Genomic DNA, 21152 nt, shown 5'->3' with positions numbered 1-21152 from the left:
CTGTCTTCATTTTCTGTGAATTGCATTTTGACCTTTGAAAGCACCTTCTTGCGTGCAACGACAACATCAATTTTTCTTTGAGTAAGGCTAGAAGACAAAGCACATGGTTTCTCACATGGAGATGCCTTTTTTGATACACTCATTCTGCAGCTTTCATTGTGTGGGAGAGCTCAACACAGATTCAGATTCTGTCTTGGATTTAACAGAGACACACTGAAACAGATTATAAGCAGGTATAAATCAGCATAGATGTCACTAAAGCAAGTGGAACAGTATCTCGCGTCAGAGAAGAGTCTGGTCAAAGGTCTCTCTCTGGTTTCTTTTAGAACTGAAATCAAAAGTAAGCTTACTAAAAAATAACCAAACACAAAACAAGTCCAAACAACTTTTATTCTGCTAGTCAGGATGGATTCAGCAGGAGGGGCTAACAGAACTGTAGACTGATGAACATGGTCTTGTGCAATGCACACATCTCCAGATGGAGGGAGAAGATGTGTTTCTGAACTGCCAACAGCAGTTTTGTGGCTATGTGCAGCCCCGGTAGTAATAAGAAAATAAAAAAGAAAATGGTGAGAATGACTGCGGGGTTTTTTTCTTTTGGGGGGGGGGTGGGGGTGGGGGGGTGGGGGTGTTTTGGTTCTTCTTTTTTTTTTTTTTTTTTTCTTTCCCTGTTGAGTCAAATGTCAGTATTTTTAAATCAAGCTGGCAAAACTAAAATGTTGTCAGTAAAGTCAAACTGTTGGTCCAATGAGAAAAGATGTTGGCCCCTTCCTCTACATGTGACTCAAAAGTTAGCAGTGTTGAATCTAATATTAACTCAGTAGCACACATCTCCCGGAGTAGCAACAAAAATGGTTGTTTATTAAACACAGTGTTTGAGCTGTAATGCTGTCTGTAGGACTCAGTGAAATTAAAGATAGTATTTCTTAAGATACATTCATATTTTGAAAGTAAAGCATTATCAAGCTTTGCAAAATCAATGCAGATTATCATTAGTGGTTTACTTTCCTAATAAAAATCAATCATAAAACTAAGAAAATTGTCAGCCTACAATCTACAAAAAAGTAAGTCAATTCTCCTAGATGATTTTTTGTAAAAAGCAAACATTTTTAATAAATGAAAATAGGGTATTTTACAGCTATCCCTTTTTACTGTTTTCAACTTTAGCTGAATATTTCTGATAAAATATTTTCCAGAATTTCCTTTAGAACCTCCAGGGACCTTTGAATTGTACCTTTCAGACTGTACACCGGCTTGCTATAGTGTAAGTAGTAGTTACAATTTTTAGAAGGTGTTTACTGTCAAAATGTTTTTCTTTGTGTTGATATATAAAACTATTCCTGCACAAGCTACTAAACCAGCAGCTTACTGTCAGCTGGTAAGCTTTTGCTCTCATTTCATTTCACATGATTGTGCTAAGCTAGTTTCATTTCTTGTTAAAACGTTTTATCAATAAGTTAAATAAATGGGATGCGGTTTCTGCATATAAATTTGGTCAAGATTAGATAGAGGGCATAAATCATTGGAATCTGAGTGCTCCACTAATTAGAAAATAGGGAGGTTTGTCCATCAGATCATTTGTTCTTTTATTTTTCTGAAGAACTTTCAGCTCAGTATTTCCAGCAGTTTCATGTTAGGGTGTAGTCTCAATGGGTGACAAACTTAAACGTCCTATTGTTGGTTTCTCTGTACCCTGTCTTTTGTTTTAAAAGTTTTTTTCCATCACAGATCCTGTTTCCAGATCTAGGTATCATGCAGTGGAGCAGAAAATCTTCTACCTTTGGAGTTGTTTGTAACTTACAGACCCAGAGCCAACAAGGTAAAATAAATGGAATTAAATCTGTCTAGAGTTATTTCTCAGATGTCTTAGATGAAGCTACTTTTGATACACTTATGAACTGAAAATTATTTTAAAGTAAATAAAGAATGCAAACAAGAAAGAATAATTGTATTAGCAAAATTAGAACATCTTGAAATTGTATTCTAAGATGCAAAGCCTGTACTTCTGAAAAGAAGTTCCTAAAAGTAACTACAGTAAACAAGTGCTTGTGCCTTTGTGTTCTTTGTGATATGTTCTAAGAATCCAGGGGTACCATAATTAACTGCTACTTGCCAATATTTTCCAGCACTGTGTAAAGTTAACTGCACATATAAAACATATTGTCTCCTGCTGCTGACTTTTTATTGTCCTGTGTCTGTATTAAATGCTGGACTGGTATGCTTAAGGATATAATTATGTGCAGGAAACCACAATAAGGTCTGGGAATAATTGCAAAGCAAGATCAAGATTAAAAGATAGAATTTTGCAAAAATAGTTTGATAATTTTATCAAATGTGTTTCTCTAAAAACCAGTAATTCTAATGGTTTGTCCATGTATAAAGATAAATATTAGCAAAAGTAACTGATGTTTAATGTTGCCACACACCAAAACAGTTACGTAAGGCTTGATCAAGCCATGACATTACCTTGTCATCTGGTTCAACACTCAGCTTAAAAACCATTTCATTGTAATATTTTACAATCCTTCTAGACATGAACAGTTTGGCTTTAAAGAGTTGTCAGATATGGAGTTTAGCTCAGTCTTCCACTGATGCTGGTAAAGCTATTCTCAAGGACAATTGCCAGTTCTGGAGATCTATACAAGACATGGTTGAATATAGTCTTCCTTCCATTATAGTTTGTTCCAATGGAGATTTTCTTTCTGATATATGACGTCAGGAGAAAAAAGTCGTTTTATTCAGCCTGCTTCCTCTTTGCTTTATTCAGAAGGCCTCCTCTCCTTGATGTGAAGTCTCCCTAGCTTCCCTGACCCTTGTCATTTTGCACAAAATTCCCCTTGACATTTTTTTTCCTTTTTTTTGAGAGGGAGAAAAGTTGATTTATGGTTACAGTGTTTCACAGACAATTCAAACCAAGTCTGCAGCAACAGAACAAGCAACACTGTAATCCATACAGGATGTGCCATCTGTAGAGGATGTAATTGCAACAGTGTTATAACCTCTTCTCTGTCGGCCAAACATGTGGAACATTCTCTAGATGCTATGCTCGGCTGAAAATGTTTAATGTCATGGTATTTTGAATTGGGACGAACATCCAGTAACAATGTTCTATTCCTAAGCATTCAACAACTGTATCAAACACAGCATTTGAAGAAGGGCTTGTAAAAGACAAGGGTTTATAAATTCCCTACAGATCTCCTTGGGGTCATAAGGGAGGAGCTGCGCTTTAGAGCTGTAGTATGAGACTCATGAATTACATTTAGATGTGTTTTGTTTAACTCATCTCGTCTTGATCTGAGGACTTAACTCATACCAGTGGTTCCACTTGGACCAAAGAAATATGAAATTAGCAGGTACTTTCTTTTTGTAGTGGGCAAGGAGTAGAAAATGTGCATCAGTGTTTTTTGCTATTAAAATGGATTGTTTAAAATAATGTGTAAACTTAAAGAAGTCATATTAAGAACACTTTAATTACTATTTGTTGCCACAGAAGCTTCTATCCAGATTACGGACATTTTGTGGGAGGAAATGGCACATAATAAAGTCAGTACTTTTCCCAAAGAGATTAAAGTCTTAAGATGGTATGGTCCACCTTTAGGGATAGAAAAGTTAGTATCTAGTCCAAATTGGATGCCTAAGCTTCTCTTATAGCTGATGTGATGGCAGCTGACTTCTCAGGACGCACATTCCAGGGTCACAGAAATTTCTACAGGGTTTAGTGTTAACCTGTGAAAAGGTAACCTACTGAGAGTTTATTCTTGGGAACCCTGAAAACATTGATTCTATAAGAAATGTGTGGTTTTTTTTTTTTTTTTTCTTTTTTCTTTTTTATGTGTAAGATAACAAAACAGAACAATCTTGAACATGGATTTTCCACTTCCTTGGCACATGATCTAACCTGCAGTTTAGTCTAAGCAGCAAGTTAATCACCAAATGGGCCATACATGGGTCAAGGGCACTGTAGAATTTATATACTAGCTAGGGGCAGGTAACTACTGTGAAGTACTAGAAGCAGAAATTTACAACCAGCTGTTACTCTTAACCATTTAAACTAAAAGACTTAGTTGTTTCCTTAGTAATTGCAACTGCAATATGATGGACAGAGAGAGGAAGTTTGTTCCACAAGGGTAAATGGATTCCTGAAGAGGTCATACTTACCAACATTTTACAACACTGCTCTGAGTGATAGATAGAAAAAAAGCTTGGCCAGTCACTGTGTTGTGGAAGACAGCATCCATAATTTTTTGTTGATTTGATTTTGCTGATGTAAGATCAGCTATCCAAATCCTCAGCTCCCATTAATAGCTCACAGAGAAGAAAATCATGCTTAGGAGGGAGCTTGAAACTGACATGGTGGATCAGAATAAGAGGTACAACACATACAGTGTAAGGATTCTTGACCAAAAAGAGAAAAATGCCTGTGGAGTTCAAGCAGCAACCAAACGAAGATTGTCAGATTACAGATTTTGATGCAGGCAGCTGTCATCTGCCACAGACATACTTCTGAATCTTTATTTAGCCATTTTTACTTATATCTGTCTCTGTATGGCTTGCCAAGGTCATCTCTGGCAGCTGAGATTTGAGGTCAGAATTTGAGTCCGGTGTCTTACCCACAAGATTAACTTTATGCTTAGACACTAGAGGCATCTTTTGAAAAGTTTGGTCTGTGGTTAAGATTGCAAACAGATTTCCTGTCTTCTATAGTAAACATTTCAAAGAGGGATAGCTTTTGGTTTGAGGTGACATGAGGATCTAGCACTCAACAGTTGCCCTTCAGAAGTGGAGCATAAGGCTGTAATAATAATACTTTTAATATGGGTTTTCTCATGTTCTCCCCAGCTTGGGCTGGAAAGAGAATTTCATTCTGTCAAATCCAAATAAAATAGATTTTTCATATTATTTTACCTTTTTCTCTTATCTGAGGTTCCTTAACGCTGCGGTGCTCATATACTCTAAGAACATGCCGAAAACAAGTTGAAAACCATGCTTTTTGAAGCAGTAAGTTCAGTATTACATAGTTGCAAACCTAACTGGTCATTTTGTAATTAAAGACATAAATTTAAATCACATCAGGGCACCAACCTTGGCAGATTAGTTTCAGCATCAAGTAGGTTTCAGAAAAGCACTGTTTATATTCAGCAACGGGCTCTTAGCATGCACCATAGCATCAGAGCCTCTGTAGACCTCTAGTCTCAAAGATAAGCTAATCTTCATATCACTCATTTATCACCAAAACACAATCCAATGTGTTTTAAAGATCTGTCTCACTCCCAATCCTTCCTGACACCCTGTATCATGAGTATCTTAACCTTTTGTTTTACTGGAACAGTGGCATAGAAAACATCCCAAGTGGTGTGTAGTGGAAATGTTAGCAGATATATTTAAAATGTTTTCTAAAACATGTCTTGCAAAATTGGAGTCTGCCTTCTTTTTACCTATAAATCTTCAAAAATTTAAACATGTTGCAGCTGATGGTTTACTGTTTTTATTCAACAGGTTAACTGAATCTCCAAAGTATATTTTTAGAGTAAAAAAGAACAGTCTATCACTAAACAACAGAAAATGAAGACATCCCCCCCCCCCCCCCCCCCCATTTTTGTCAGAAATAATATTTCTTTTGTTTATTTCCAAGGCAAATGTATACACATATACTGGCAAGTACAAAGAAAGTAAAAGTAGAAGAGACCAACATGGATACTGTATAGGGGAAGCTGTGCCTTTATGAAACCCTATGAATCATATGAAACCTATGTCCATCATTTTTGAAAAATCATGGCAGTCAGGTGAAGTTCCTGATGACTGGAAAAATGGAAATATAACCCCCATTTTCAAGAAGATGCAAATGGAAGACCCAGGAAACTACAGACCAGGCAGTCTCACCTCTGTGCCTGGCAGGATCATAGAAAAGATTCTCCTGGAAAGCAGGAGAATCCACTTTTCATGGAAGCACATGAAAAACAATGAGGTGGTTGGTGACAGTCAACACAGCTTCATTAAGGGCAAATCATGCCTGTCCACTCTGGTGGTCATCTATGATGGGGCTACAGAACTGATGAATAGGGGCAAGGCAGTTGATGTCATCTACCTGGACTTGTGCAAAGCATTTGACACAGTTATTATATTTCATCTTGAAATTTCTTGTATTTTTCATGAGATCAATATGGACTTATTGCTAGATTTTTTTTTAATTTTCTTTTTCTTTTACAGTGATTAGCATTTTCTTATTAAAATAATAACAACCATGGGCATGCTCACTGGCTATATTGGGTGCATTTCATAAATATGCTGCATCCTGATCACTCCTGTCCTAAGGCAGAGAAGCAAAATGTAAAAGACTTTCTAGTGCTAACTTCAATTGATTTGCTGCTCATAACCACTGCAGATGTTAGTGTTTTTCTGGAAGTAACGTTCACAAAATGGCATGTTACAGCAGACAGGCTAGCTACCTATTTCCAGATATTTAAAATACAATATCTGGGATCATAGGATGCTTTAGATTATTATAGATGCAGTTAGCTATCTTATAGACACTCAGGCTTGGCAAGTGTTAGAGTAAAGTAAACATGTTACACGTGTTACATGTTAGAGTAAGCTAATTAAAGTAAACACTTGCCTAAATAAGGTTTATATGAATACCCATCCAATTTAGCTTGGCTCTTACTTTCTGGATCTCAAGAAGCAGACCTGTTAACTGAATTGTTAGAGCAGGACTGGGTAGATAGGAGGTAGATAGGAATCTGTAGAGTAAGGCTGGAGGGCAGGGAACGAAAATTCTTAGTTTATACGAATTTTGGCACTTGATGGGAATTATGAGAGTCTGAGTTAATATTTGTCTTCACTGGTTGGATGCTTTCCCTGTGGTCCTCTGTTCCATGATCAAGAAGGTTAGGAGCCTATGGCCTCAGTGAAACTGACATAAAGTGAGGTCACAGATAGTCGAAAACCATCCTACCTATTGTTCGCTGACTATGTGAAGAGGACTGGCTTGGCAAATGCAGGAAACAAGTTTGGGACACAGATTCAAGTGAATGTTCATTTATATGAGGTAAATGCTGTTCCAGAAAGTTAATAAAAGCATGTCTCTTGTTAGATTTAGGATGTCTTTATTTTGTGCTACCTGGTATTGTTGAGCACTTCTCGGGGAGGGACACTTTTTCTGAAAGACACAGAACTGGAGATGAATAATATGGACTATAAGCTGTTTAGAAAACATGACCTCCATAGCAAGTATGAAAGAATTTCATTTGTTTAGTCTGGAAAAGAGAAGAATGAAGAAGGAATATGATAACAACTTTCAAATGTATAAAAGATTATCGCAAACAAGATGCTGCTCAAGTGTTTTTACCCCTGCAAAAGATAGAATGTGAATTGGTTAGATTAATTTGTAACAAGGACCATTTATATTAGATACTAAGAATCTAAAGCAGGCTACTTGAAGAAGCAGCAGAACTTCCATAACTAGATATGTTGAAACTGTTGCATGAACTGCTGTTAGCGATGGTTTAGGTAATGGATTATACATTAGGCAAAAGGTCTGGAATAGAAAATTATCAGTTTTCTATCTCCAGCTCACTGACAAAAGTAATAAGTACTAGGCAAAAAGAAAATTAACTGTAAAATTTCAGAGAGATTTAGTAATTCATTGCTGGATTATTTTGCTGGATAAGCTGGCAAATTTCCTATGTGACTCATTATTAATGATTCATAAGCAACAAAACCAGCATTTTCTTCTTTTTTCTTTGTTATGTTCCTACACCAAGCCATTGTCTTAATGATTAGGTGAATAATCTTCAGCCCATTTGCAGATTCAATGGAAATAGAGATGTGAACCTATGTTCAGCAAATTAGGCATTTTGATGACATGTTTGATTTTCATAATCCTTTGGATTCTTTGGGATCTATCTACACAGAGAACCTTCAAAACTATTGAATTAAATCAAGTTCCTTGCACATAGCACGCATAATTATAATTATCATCAGAAAAGCATGTGGGATAACTCAGGGTTATAGAAGCCAGCCAGCATTATATACTACACTACATATGCTAAGGATTTGTGAACCAGAGAATGAAAGCATAGTAATAGCTAATAGACCTCAATGGAAACTTAGATCTTGTGAAGTAAATTAGATTTTCTTTAATAAGATAACAAGTTTGATAAATAAAAGTGTGTAGATATACTTTTATAAACTTTCCATTTAGCATCACATTACAGTTACAAAAATCAACATTATGAAATAGCAATAAAATACATGTTAAATGATATACAAATTGGCAAAAAGTAGCAATCAGAAAAAACCAAATGAATAAAGGGTTTAGACAGAAGTTCCAGAAGTGAGCATATTAGGCCTGATGTTATTCAGGATTTTAATCATGACCTGACCATAAACATAAGCTTCTTACATATCTATACAAACCAAGTTCATAAGAAAGCATTCTGTAGCAAAAGGTGAACTAGTCTTATTTTCAGACTTATAAGTAAGGGCAATAAAACTAGATTGTTTTATTTTGCTTCTGCGTAGTAGAATACTGTAGGCAGCATGGATGCTGCCATACCACAAAGAGTCTTAAATATTATTAGAGGAGGAGTAGTGTGCTTTATGCTGGGCAACTGAGAGTTCTGTCTATTTAGAAATGTTGAGAGTGAATGGATTGTAATCCTTCACAGAGAGTAAAACACTGGATATCACTGCTTTTTAGCTTCAGTGCAAAAAGATAGAACTGAAAGTGAGATTCACGTTAAAGCCAGACAAACACAAATTATAATTAAAGTACATCACTGAGATAAAACTGGACTCACTCACTCTTCAGATACTCCTGTCAAGATAAGATCATCTACCAAGAAGATACGCCTTAGTCAAACACAAGTTAGGCTGTAATTAGTGGCAGACTGATTGAGCTGAATTTAAACACAATGTGAAGATGAAGTGATATTCCCTTCTAGTTTCATGTTTTCTGGGTACATGAGAGAAAGACAAACAAGATAACTGTTTTGATTAAAAAAGCAATTACTGAAAAATTCTGATTCTGAAGATATGTGTAAAAATATTGGTCGAATGTTGAGCCTAATAAACAAAGGCAAAACAGTCATGGGAATATGGAAGCAGTGGTTCATTAAACAGTGTAAAGTGAAGTGAAGCAGTGAAGAATTAGATAATTGTGCTGATGGTGTTCTCTTGGTCACTGCAGACAGTATATTTAAGTACAGATAATTGCACCAACCCAGGTCTGCCAGCCCACTGTGCAGCCAGCTTCTTGCATTTTCTGCTTCAGCCTTTTTCCTCTTGTGTCTTGACTTCACTATTTTTTTCTAATATTTTCTTTTTTCTTGCTTATATTGCTCTTTGTGGGAAAAAATAGCTAGAGTGGAGTCCTTACCTGAACATGTCATATAAAACATTGACTACATCAACTCTACTAGCCCTTATTCCACTGTGTAAACTACTTTCATTCTTCCTTTATGCTGCCATTCTTCCAAAGAGTGAAGTGTGATGTTCTGTGACAACTGAAAACAGCTGCTAATGTGAAGAACTTCTTCCCTAATGGATTTTCTAAAGCTTGTTCAATGATAGAGATGTTTTACCATGCATGCTAAACTGCCTCAATACCTCCCATAGAAGCTCCTGAGTTGGCATGGGCTTCACATCATAAACGTGGGTAAACACATTCTGCTGCATAGTCCTACAGTCAGTGCTGTGGCTCTGTACAGTATCAGCTATATGCATCTGCAGGGAAGAATAAGAGTGAGAGTATGTCTTGTTCATTTCTACCTAGGTGGCAAGAAGTCTGTTGTGGATTTCATGCTCAATAAAAAAAGACAGGAAACGGCACAAGATTTCTATGTATTGCAATAGTGTTGCCAGCTGTCCTCTGCTTAATTAGGGCCGTACTTGTTACATGGTGCTTGTTTTAAATGTGATCTGGCTCAAGTTAAGAAAATTCTCTGTGTTTACATAAAGCACAATAATGTTACCAGTAAAATGTTTACAACATGGACAATCTGGGAGGGACTGAAACAAACAAAAATCACGTTTAATTTAATAATTAGAACCAAATAGCAACTTGCTTCTAGGACTGGATTTGAAGAAAATTTGAACTTTTCCCCAAGGCTCAGGCACTGCCCAAAACTTGAATATTTTCTGTGCGGTTCTACAAAGCTAATTTAACTTATTCTTCCCAATACTCCTTATTATCACTGCTGTACCTCTTGGTCTAACCACACTTCAATTCTTCTGTTACTTTTGTGATATGAGGCCTGTCCTTGCCCAGCAGTTTTTTGCGGTGATCCTTTATACATGAAACTCCTCATATTACCTTGATGCACTTAGGGCATACCTGCTAAGATGAAGGCTCTAATTTTGCTCTACAATGCTGATATGATGCCTTTTATTCTCATGTAACATAGCTTTCAGCTAACTATTTGTTTAAAGAAGAAGTAATTAAAGGTAAAACATTTTCAATAAAAGCTTCATGTGTGGCTCTAGATCTATCCACTCTCCCCTTCCTGCATTTGGTTGACACAGTTGATCCTGCCACTTCTGAACAACACTTAGCATTCATGTTGGTCGTGACAGTACATTAGCAAGACTCATGTTATGCTCCTCTGAGATACATTTATATTTATAAGAAAATAGTCTTTTCTTATAAAGAATGGCTATATTTGTGTGATTAATATGTTTTCCTCAATAACTTTATTTTCAAAATAAAAAAATGAAGTGCTATTTAAAGACTATATTTCAAACTGCTAAATGTCAAATTACTTATAATTCTTTCCTGAACCTATTTAGTGAGAAAAATGTGCATTATTCTGAGATGACCATCATGTTCACATACTTTAAGAACTATGTCCTATTGCTGTTTGGCTTGGATGCCAGCAATGCACCCTATCATTATGAGGATCAAGGAAACAGCTGCTAAAATCATTCTTCTACAACAAGGCTTGGCACCCTTTCATTGTCTTTCTATCTCTGACCTCACTTGAAGAAGTGATCCATTGAGACTTTCCCTGATATTATATGACTTATGATAGTCTCATGATAGTAGCTGTGATTGTTGCTTCTATCTTCAGTACATCTGCAGGGGTTTTGTTCATATTCCTTCCTTTGGACTGATGTCAGAGTGTGAGAACAAGAAGCTGTGGGTGGCTGAGCTGTCCCCAGTGTAAATAAAGGGCTCTATATAATGCAGGATCAGCCTGTCATTTTATAAAACCACACTCACGTTAAAATAATCAACAAAAGAAAACAAACATAAAATAAGCACTACAAATTATTATCCTGACATCAGATAAAAAAACTTGTATTAAATAGAACCAATTGATTTGCTGGTTAATTTCTAGCACTGTTAGTGATAGCTGAAATAAATAGAGGTTCTTGGACAGTCAGTACTAGGACATAGCACATCTAAGAACGAGTGGGTTAATGGAGAAATTTATTCCCTGGGGCATTATTCTTGCAAGAACCACTGAAAAATGTAGTAATTATCTATGAGAATTAGCTGTTGCTTTAGTTACTAAATGTCAAAAGAAGGTGGACATTGACCTTTGCATATTGTAACAGCCTGGGTCAGTCCTGTTTCCTGCAATCAGTGTGCAATGGAAGTTTGAGTCCAACACAGATTGCATCTGTATGTAATGGTTAGTGAAAAGGGACCAAATACTATCTTGCTGATGTTTCCTGGAAGCATTAGTGCACTGTGGAAAAAACTTTCACTTGGGCTGTTTTCACTCTACTTTTCTATTTTGAAAGATTTTAGCTATTTATGTTTCTTTCCCGCTCAGAATTGCAACACTCTTGTGTAAAGTAACTGGAGTGGGGATGGGAGTGGAGGGGGCAACTGGATGGCTCTGAGTACTTTTGTATAGGCCCTCTACATGTTACTGGCTTGAGTTTGAGGCTGTTGGTAATAATTGAAAGTTATGACTGCAGCTGACTGCCTAGTGTTTTGTATAGGTTCAGCTGATGGTTCACAGAATCATGGAAAATATTGGTATAAGGAACCTTGGAAGAGAGCTAGTCCATCGTCCTGTCTATGGCAGAATTAACAAAGTAAACCATTCCTGATAGCTTTTACATGCTGAAGATCCAGAAATAAATATGTACAATTATCCTAATAAATTTACTTCAGGGGTTTTAGAGCTAAGAAGGTTTCTCCAAATATGTAAACTTAAATTCCTCTTCTTTCCGCTTCATAATTTTGTTCTTAAGCTAATCTGTGGTGAAAATAAGGATATTTTATGTATCAACCTAACAAAATAGGCTAACTGGACATGTGCTAAAAATCAACACAACCAGTTTTGATTGGTATCAACATATTTGAAGAACTAACCTTATCTAATTATAGTGGAAATAGAACAGCTTCCTGTAGAACCTAGTAGCGGTTCTACCCTGAAGTCATATGAGGCTAGATGTACAGGGTGATATGGAAAAGATGTCATATGATGGTCACAAACACTGAGACTTTTGAGAAAAGCTCAGCCTCTAGTATTATCAATCCAGGATTATTTTGCAAAATTTTTTACTGGATACGTCTGGCATTGCAGTTTGATTTAGTAATCTAATTTTGGGCAGAAATGTTTAAGTATTTCTTACATAGCGTCATAGCATCTTGAATTTCTTGGACACAGATGTTATATGTAAAGTAGAAGGTGAGGACCTGGCTTTCTGGAATATGTTGGATGTCTATGTATGTATGTTTCACAAATTACTTGGGTACATGCAACCCACTGAATGGAGTTGGGCATGCCCAGCTACTGTGGTACTGTTTATGTGTTGATCTGCTTAAGAGCAGGGGCTAGGTGGAACCTTTTTTGGAAGTCTAGAAGCCAAAATATAATTATTGACATGCCAAATAAAGTATGAGAACAGTTGTATTGTGCCAGACTAAAAATTATCCTCTAAAATATTCTGCTTCCAACTGTAAACATGAAAATGTGGTAAGAAGAAGGAGCAGAATAATGGAGCAATTTTATAATATTTCCATAAAGTACACTTCTGAAGTCCAGCATTAAGAAGCTCAAGTACTTCCTCAGCCAAAAGCTGGTGTCTTGTTTTAATAGTCCTCGGTGGACAAGCTGAGCCATCTGTCCAAAGCTCACTGAAGTCCTTTATGGCAAAATAAATCACAAGTTTGAGGAATATGTAGTATATGCAAGGCTTAACCCCAAGCACAATACCTGCGCATAAAAGCTGAGGAGTAGTCTGCTCTTACATCTAGTCCTGTTTGTCACAGGCAGTTTTGAGCAATTGTGTCTGCCAGGTGTCACCTAAAGTTTTCACTTGAACTTTTTCACTAGTGAATTTTCATCCTTGGCACTGGGTACAAATAGGATGTGGTGTTAGAAACCTCATGTTGTATTTCATTTGAAGTGTAATGAAGAAAAAGTATGTTTGTGTTCGGACTCCAACAAGAAGACCAGGAAAAATGTTACAAGAGTGCAGGGGATGAAACATGATAGCCACAGGTGACTTGAACTGTTGCTGGTCACTTTCTGACAGTGAATACAATTTGCATCACATTCTACATCTGTACATGTAATCCAGTCAAGTTTGTTGTGACTTTAATCTGGAGAATGGTTAAGACAGTAGAGCAGCCAGGAGATCAGAGGACCTACTGCTGCTTCTGGAGAACTGACTTCCTTACACTGGAGGCCTAGGCATTCATTTACAACTCAATGGTGGCTTTCAGTATAGGCTTAACCTTGCTGCAGGACTTTACACTGAAGTACTTTAGCTGTCCTGACATTGTATCTTCCCACTGCACCTCCCAATTGACACAGAAATGTAATAATTATGGCTATTCAAAAGACTTTTCTCTCACACTATATCGTTCACCTCAAAGCATTTAAGAAGCAATCAGTTAAATAGATGAATGGATTAAATCTTATCTGTCTTTGTCAGGCAAAGGATACAGTGCTCATTTAATAGGATAAGCAGAGCCATATCTCTTCTTCCAAAGCTGGAATTTTTTAGCTTAATCTATATTTAAGTGAACATAAACTGTGTGCTATATCAGTAGCACTCAGTAAGTCAAATTGGCTGACCATGAGGAAGAGAAAGAGGCTGACCCTTCTCTTACAAGATTGCTGACATCTCTGTTCTATTTCATCACTGAAATGAGAACCAATCAAAGACCAGCATAGGTCATGTATTGGCTACCAATTAAGAAAAGCAATGAAGATTTTAAATAGCAATAACAATAACATATCCTTTCCTTCTATTTCCCTTTCCTTGACTGAACCATGGAATGGCAAAGAAGGAAAAAAACAATAAATTTGCAATGTATCTTGTGCACAGTGGTTGTTACAATAGTCAAGCAAGTTACTCTCACAATGCATATTCAACTTCTGAACCTAATTTGCATATTTACTAGTAAATATATAGGTAGTTTGAGGGCAGTCAAGGATTAACAAAACACTACAGTATCACTGGATCTCTGTATCATCTTCTACATGGAACCAGAAATGAGTCTTATGTTTGTAGCCTTATTGACAGTATACTGCGGATATCAGTCATGCAAGCTCCTGAAGTAAACCATTTATGAATCTTGCTGTTTGGAGGAATGACTACATGTAAGAGAAGGAAGAAATCATAGGAGATTACCATAAGTGGACAAGAAATATATGGGTTTAACATGTAAAAGAAAAATATATGCACAGGTTTAGCGGTAAAAGAGTACACTTAAAACTGTATTTTTCAAAAAGATAAAATGAAAACTGTTTTGAGCTCACATTTTTGGTGCAAATTTTAAAATTTAAGATACCTCATGTGAAAAAAATCACAGAATGGTTTGGGTTGGAAGGGTCCAAGCTGTTTTAGTTCCAAAACCAAAGGGTCCAAGATGTTTTAGTTCCAAACCTCTGCCATGGACAGCAACATCTTCCACCAGCCCAGGTTGCTCAAAGCCCTGGTCTTGAACACTTCCAGGGATGGGGCATCCACAAGGCTTTGGGGCAACCTCTTCCAGCAGTTGCTTCCATCAGCCTCACAGTAAAGAACTTCCTAATATCTAATCTGGCTCTACCCTTTTTCGGTTTAAAGCCATTCCCCTTTGCCCTATCCCTAAATGCCCTTGTAAAAAGTCCCTCTCCAACTTTCTTTTAGGCTCCTTTAGGTACTGGAAGGCTGCTATAAGATCTCCCCAGAGCCTTCTATTCACAACTTATCTTGTGATTTTCTTTATACCCTATATCATAATCCTTTATTGTGATTTGTTAGAATCATTGCCTAAAAGGTCTCTACCATCTAGAAGATGCTGAGGTTTTTTTCCGCTATTCTGTTGTTCCCAGACTAGTCCTTCTACAATTTAGTATAAATAAAATAGTTTTTTCAAGTAGTTAATTTTATCTGAAGTATGATACTGATCAATATCCAACTGATACAGATACCAGAAGACCAAGCTCGAAACATTTTGATTGTCCTGAATGGATTATTTCAATACAGTTTGAAAAGAATGTTGCGCTGTATGCACAGGATCCTGATAAGGCAGTTCCTTTTCTGAGTGGTGTCTCAGCTTGTTAAAAAAAAAAACCACCAAAAAAACCCAAACTAAAAAAAAGATAAGGAGAAACCTAAAGTTCTCATACTCTTTTGTTATGTACATTTTGGAAACATGGGGAAGTGAAACTTCAGGAGTATTTCTAGTGCAAGAAGGTATACAATTTAGCTGGACATCAGGAAAATAATGGAGCTGAAAGATTCCTTTTTTATCCCACTCAGACATACCTCACTGAATAAGGCAAGTTCCTACATGTAAAACATTGAACGTAATCTGTTTTTTTTTTCAGCTATTTATAGCTAGGAAAAAAAGTGCAGATTCAGGTGTGCACCAGTGTTTGGCCTTTTTCCGTACTTCTGTGAGGATGTTTGTTAGCAAATGAAAGGTTTAAAAATGCTTTAAGCAATTAGTAATCCAGTTTCATAATCAAAAATCAGATAACATAATTTAAACCAGGCCACAGAATAGCTCGGATGGCGAGATAGTGTATCTAGAGCTGCAATGAATGGCTACACCAAAGGTAATCACGCTTCACATTTCAGTAACATTAAAGACCCTGTAATGCTTTGATTCTTGTTTTACTACATTATTGCAAGATAAATATAAAGTCTGAGCTTTGATGTAGATAGAGACACTGTTTTTTTCCACTGTGGTACATTATCTATACACCATCAGTGCCCTAAATATTTTTCCGAGAACAATGCAGTGGAGTACTTTCTGCCATTTTTTTTCAGATACTGTGATTCTCATAGCCTCTTATTTGGACAATGGTCTGATAGGACATGCATTTCTGATGTCACCACCAGCATGTCCACTTACTCAACTGCATGAGTTAGTATTTTGAAATAGTGTACAGTGACATCACTAAATTTCCTCATCAGAAAAATTGCATGAATTAATTCCTGGCTCAGTGACATGGTGTCACGTCAAAATGGGGTTTTTGACCATGGATCAGTCTACACAGTACTAGGCCTGATGGTGGCACATGGGGTACGCCTGTCCCAAATCAGGAAATGGATTCTAGTCCGGAAGCTGGCAGGGCTTATGGAGGGAGGTTTAAACTAGGTTCAAAGGGGGAATGGGGTAACACCAGGCTCGCTAGACATGAGCCATGTGGTAGTGTGCCATAGCTGGAGTCCAAATCCATAGGACAACTTAGATGCATTTGTACCAAAACCTGTAGCATGGGCAATAAACAGGAGGAGCTGGAAGCCATTGTGCAGCAGGGAAATTGTGACATAATTGCCATCACAGAAATGTGGTGGAATGATTCACATGATTGGAGTGCTGGAATGGATGACTACAGCCTCTTCGAAAGGGATAGGCAAGGAAAAAAAGGTGGTGGTGTTGCGCTGTATGACAGGGAGTGCATCGACTGCCTTGAACTCAATGTTGTGAGTGAGAAGGCTGAATGCGTGTGAGTAAAGATCAGGGGGAAGGCCAAACAAGATGATAACCTGGTAGGAGTCTGTTATAGACCACGCATCCATGATGAAGCTACAGATGAAGTGTTCTTCAAACAACTGTGACAAGTTTCAAGATAGCTTGCCCTTGTCCTTGTGGGGACTTCAACCTACCAGATCTGGTAGGTACAGCATAGCAAAGAAGAAACAACCCAGGAGGTTCTTAGAGGCGTGGAAGACAAATTCCTGACCCAGCTGGTGAGTGAGTCAACTAGGGGAGATGCATGCCTAGATTTGCTGTTCCAAACAGAGAGGACTGGTGGGTGATGTGATGGTTGGAGGCTGTCTCAGGCAAAGCAATAGCGAAATGATTGAATTTTCAGTCCTTGGATAAGTCAGGAAGAACGCCAGCAAAACCTCCACCTTAGACTTCCAAAGGGCTGACTTTGGCCTGTTTCGGACACTGGTTGGCAGAATTCCTTGGGAAACACTACTGAAGGATAAACGGGTCCAGGAAGGCTGGACACTCTTCAACAATGAAATCCTTAAGATGCAGGAGCAGGCAGTTCCTATGTGCTGAACACCAAACTGACAGGGAAGAAACCAGCCTGGCTGAACAGGGAAATAGTGCTGGAAACTCAGGGAAAAAAAGAGAATCTATCACCTGTGGAAGAAGAGACTGTCACCCCATGAAAAGTACAAGGATGTTGTTAGGTTATGTAGAGAGGAAGATAGAAAGGCGAAGGCACAGATAGAACTAAATCTGGCCACTGCCATAAAAGATGATAAAAAGTGCTTTTCAAACGTATTAGCAATAAAAGGAGTGCCAAGGAGAACCTCCATCCTCTGCTGGATACTAGGGGAAACCTAATGACTGAGGATGAGGAAAAGGCAGAGGTACTTAATGCTGCCTTTGCCTCAGTCTTCAACAGTCACCCCAGCCATCCCCAGGGTACTCAATTCCCTGTGTTGGGTGGCAGAGATGGGGAGCTGATTGAAGTCCCCATAATTCAGGAAGAAATGGTTAGACACCTCCTGCTCCTCTTAGACGTACAGAAGTCTATGGGGCCAGTGGGTTAAACCCAAGAGTGCTGAAGGAGCTGGCAGAGGAGCTTGCTAGGCCACTCTCCATTGTTTATCAGCAGCCTTTGTCTAGTGGGCAGGTCCCAGAGGATTAGTGGTTGGCCAATGTGATGCCTCTCTACAGAAAGGGTGGGAAGGAAGACCTCAGAAACTACAGGCCTGTCAGACTGAGCTCAGTGCCAGGGAAGGTCATGGAGCAGATCATCCTAAGTGAGATCATGAAACATGTGTGGGAAAACGGAGGGATCAGGCCCAGTCAGCACAGGTTCATGAAGAAGAGGTCCTGCTTGGCCAACGTGATCTCCTTCTACAATAAGGTGACCTGCCTGGTTGATGAAGGAAAGGCAGTGGATATTGTGTATTTGGATTTAAGTAAAGCATTTGACACTGTGTCCCACAGTGTTCTCCTGGAGAACTTGGCTGCTCATGGCCTGGATAGAAGGATTCTTCACTGAGTTGGAAACTGGCTGGACAGCTGAGCTCAAAGACTCATGGTGAACGGCATCACATCTAGTTGATGACCTGTGACTAGTGGTGCCCCCCAGGGCTCAGTGTTAGGGCCAGTGTTGTTTAATATCTTTATTGATGATCTGGACAAGGGGATCAAGTGCACCCTCAGTAAATTTGTGGATGACACCAAGTTGGGTGGGAGTGTTGACCTGCTGGAGGATGGGAAGGCTCTGCAGAGGAATCTGGACAGGCTGGATCAATGGGCTGTGGCCAATGGTAGGAGGCTCAACAAGGCAAAGTGCTGGGTCCTGCACTTGGGTCACAACAACCCCATGCAACGCTACATGCTTGGGGCAGAGTGGCTGGAAAGCTGCTTGTGGAAAAGGATCTGGAGGTGCTGAGTGATGGAGCTGAACATACCCAGCTTGTGCCCAGGCAGCCAAGAAGACCAACAACATCCAACAATAGTGCGGCAGCAGGGCCAGGGCAGTGATCACCCCTCTGTACCGGACACTGTTAGGGTCACACCTCGAATCCTGTGTTCAGTTCTGGGCCCCTCACTACAAGAGAGACATTGAGGTGCTGGAGCAGGTCCAGAGAAGGGCAATGGAGCTGGTGAAGGGTCTGGAGCACAACTGTGATGAGGAACCGCTGAGGGACCTGGGGGGGTTTTAGTCTGGAGAAGAGAAGGCTCAGGGAGGACCTTATTGCTCTTTACAACTACCTGAAAGAAGGTTGTAGTGAGGTGGGGGTTGGTCTCTTCTCCCAAGTAACAAGAGGAAATGGCCTCAAGCTGCACCAGGGGAGGTTTATATTGGATATTAGGAAAAATTTGATCACCAAGAGGGTGATCAGGCATTGGACCAGGCTGCCCAGGGCAGTGGTGGAATTACCATCCCTGGAAGTGTTCAAAAACCGCGTGGATGAGGCCCTTAGTGACATGGTTTAGTGGCGGATTTGGCAGTCTTGGGGTAATGGATGGACTTGATGATGTTAAAAGTCTTTTCCAACCTAGCTGATTCTATGATTCTATGATTCCTGGTGAGGAATTTCAGGAGTCCAAATTGTCCTTATTTATACTGCAGTAACTTAGAGATCAATGATCTCATGTCAGTTACTTGAGGCTTAGTCATGGCTCGTTTATCTTGCCTTTCACCAGAGTGTATTTTCTTTACATTATTGGGCTGGGCAAAGGACATACCACATCTTTTTTTCTGGGACTAGTGGGTGAAAAGACATTAATCAGGTATCTGAGATTCACCATGCTTTATTAGAAAATCCCCAAAGTTACTCCAAGAAAGCTTCCATATAGTTAAACATGAAATTCAAATATCTGAGGAGGTTAAGCATAACCACAAATCATAATCTGATAAGTCCAAAGCTAATTAATTTTCCATATTTGATTTCAATATGCTTACAATATGATGGGAAACAACTTTTTTTTTTTTTTTTTGCATGTGTTTGCTACTTGCAGTTGCACCAGCATCATTTCAGTCAATGAACTTTTTCTGAAAAATACCATCAGTAACCATACATTTACTATCTGCAGCTGAATATGTGTTGTGTTGCACTTCTCTTTCTCTAATTTAATAGGAAATTCAGAGGATGAATTCTGACCCACAATCTAACTTAGTAGAGTAAATAATGATACTTGTTACTACAAAAGAGGGGCTGTCTTCATGCATTGGTTACAAGATCACTCCTTGAAGCAGTTATGACTGATAGTGTGAATAGAGACAATCAGTTTCAGCAGGGACAGGAATTACAAAGTTCTGCTGATACACTGGTATTCCTTTATTACTAAAGCGTACTAACCTTTAGTGAACTTTATAACATGAAATGTCTTGAATAAAGTCTTATATAAAATGTGACTATTTTTCCACGTCTAAAGTTTACTTCAAAAATGTGAGTACATGTTCTTCTTCCTAAACCCTTTTATTCTTTCATCAAATGTACTTGCTTTAAATTCATTGCTTTTTCCACTTTATAAACTAGATGGGTTTGAATACTTACGGGAGGAATCTAAAGCATTTGGTTGTTATTAGTGTGGAGATAGCTGACTCACATATGCAAAAAATTAAAGAAACTCAGAAATGTTCAAGTGATATTTGTTTTGTTTTGAGGCTATACAGCACCAAACCACATCCTGTTGTACAATGGGTCTTTTCCCTTTTTATTTTTATTGTGCAGTATCTTTTCAGGTTAATAAAACAAATAAGGACATTACTTTTATTCTCTATCTCCACTTTTTTTTTTCTTTTTTAGATATAAGATACTACGCATTGTTGCTCAGTGATTTTTGTTTCTCTTTTTAAAATCCCTACCCTTTCCTTCTGCTCAGGAGTCTGTTATGCTGAGGGTGACGTAAAACAGAGCTTATGGTTGAGGATCTGTGATACTCTAGATATAGAGTGTCTGCAGTTTCCTCCCACTACAGTAGATCAAACACACAGGAATCAATGATTCCTTCAAGGTTTTCTTATTTTGGTTAATTTTCAGAAACCACTATTCATGTCACAAATAGTTCTTGATTCACTTTGGAAAAGTGGTATTTCCCGATTTTGGCCTCTGAGCAGCATGGTGTTTTGAGTACTATAATAATATTTACCCATAATCCTTTCCCTGACCAAGTCATCTAGGAAATTCTGTCAAAAGAGAAATCTGTTTGTACCCTAAATGTTCTTTAAGTGGTCATCCAATACTGCATTCACCCAAGCTCCCAT

This window comes from Strigops habroptila, chromosome Z (assembly GCF_004027225.2).
Source record: "Strigops habroptila isolate Jane chromosome Z, bStrHab1.2.pri, whole genome shotgun sequence".
Lineage (NCBI taxonomy): Eukaryota > Metazoa > Chordata > Aves > Psittaciformes > Psittacidae > Strigops > Strigops habroptila.
Note: the sequence above shows the minus strand (reverse complement) of the source record.